The 1,685-nt window shown below is 48.2% G+C and overlaps 1 pseudogene; it reads left to right on the forward strand.

The window, feature by feature from the left end:
- Positions 1-477: 477 nt before the first annotated feature.
- LOC113456289 lies at positions 478-1,025 on the forward strand (annotated as a pseudogene).
- Positions 1,026-1,685: the final 660 nt, after the last annotated feature.

Raw genomic sequence — 1,685 nt, forward strand, 5'->3', positions numbered from 1 at the left:
GTAGACCAGGCTGGTCTCGAACTCACAGAGATCCACCTGCCTCTGCCTCCCGAGTGCTGGGATTAAAGGTGTGCGCCACCACCGCCCGGCTCAAGTGGCAGAATTATAAGAGTGTCAATATTATTACTGATTGTGAGCCTAAACTTTAATGACTGAACCATCTCCAGCCCAATTATTACTATTACATTTTATTTAGGTATGTGTGTGCCATGGTGCCAGTGGAGTTCAAAAGACAACTCATGGGAGCTGGTTCTCTCCCAGGGTTCCAGGCTTCAACTTCATAGCAGATGCCATTATCCCCTGAGCCATCTTGCTTCCCACTCCCTTTAAAAATAATTTACAGCTGGGCCTGGTGGCACAAGCCTTTAATCCCAGTGCTAAGGACACAAAGGCAGGCGGATCCTCTAAATCTGCAGACGGCCTGATCTAAAATAAATAGGCTTTCCTCTTGGCTATTCTCCTGCACAGGAGATAGCCATGGCGCCCAGCCAGAATAGCACAGTCCTGAGGTCCCACTTCTGGAAGAATTGGCAGCAGCGCGTGGACACTTAGTTTAACCAGCCAGCAGGCAAGGTCCGCAGAAGCAAGGTACGGCAGGCAAAAGCCTACCCGCATTGCCCTTTGCCCCACTGGGATTCCAGCAGGCCCATAGTGAGGTGCCCTAGAGTGAGCTGGCAGGTGGGTCAGCCTAGAAGAACTCGGGGTGGCTGGGCCTCTGGACCCACGGAGACAAAACAAATAAATGCTCAGTGCCTGTAGGAGTAACCGCTCCAAGCTCATCCAAGCTCATACTTTCCCCCAGGAAGCCTTCTGCTCCGAAGAAGGGAGGTAGTTCTGCTGAAGACCTTAAATTGGCCACCCAGCTAACAAGATCGGTGATGCCCATAAAAAGCAGTGTCTACAAACAGGCGAAAGCTAGCGCCATCCCAGCAGAGAGGAACTTCCTGGCCAATGCCCAGCTCTTTGGCATCCGAGCAAAGAGGGTGAAGGAAGCTGCCGAGCAAGATGCTAAAAAGGAAAAGTAATGTGCTGTCAGAATATTGCAATAAATAACTTATTTGATAAAGCAAATTATTTAAATGTTGGGGCTAGAGAGATGGCTCAGGGGTTAAGAGCATTGCTTGCTCTTCCAAAGGTCCGGAGTTCAATTCCCAGCAACCACATGGTGGCTCACAACCATCTGTAATGAGGTCTGGCGCCCTCTTCTGGCCTTCAGGCATACACACAGACAGAATATTGTATGCATAATAATAAATAATAAATAAATAAAATAAAATAAAGCCACAGGCCTATAAGATCAAGGCCGGCCTGCCTCAACTAAAGAGTAAATTCAGGGCCTGGCAGTAGTGGTGCATGTTTTTAATCCCAGCACTTAGGAGGCAGAGGCAGGAGAATCTTTGAGTTCGAGGCCAGCCTGGTCTACAAAAGCTAGTTCCAGGACAGGCTCTAAAGCTATAAAGAAACCTTGTCTTGAAAAACAAAACAAAAAGAGTAAATTCAGAACTAGCCTGGGCAATGCAGAGAGACCCTGTTTCAAATGGAGGAGGTCTTATTTAGGGTCACTATTGCTGTGATAAAACACAAACCAAGGGGCTGGAGAGATGGCTCAGTGGTTAAGAGCATTGCCTGCTCTTCCAAAGGTCCTGAGTTCAATTCCCAGCAACCACATGGTGGCTCACAACCAT

Source organism: Microtus ochrogaster, chromosome 7 (genome assembly GCF_000317375.1).
Source record: "Microtus ochrogaster isolate Prairie Vole_2 chromosome 7, MicOch1.0, whole genome shotgun sequence".
Taxonomy (NCBI): Eukaryota; Metazoa; Chordata; class Mammalia; order Rodentia; family Cricetidae; genus Microtus; species Microtus ochrogaster.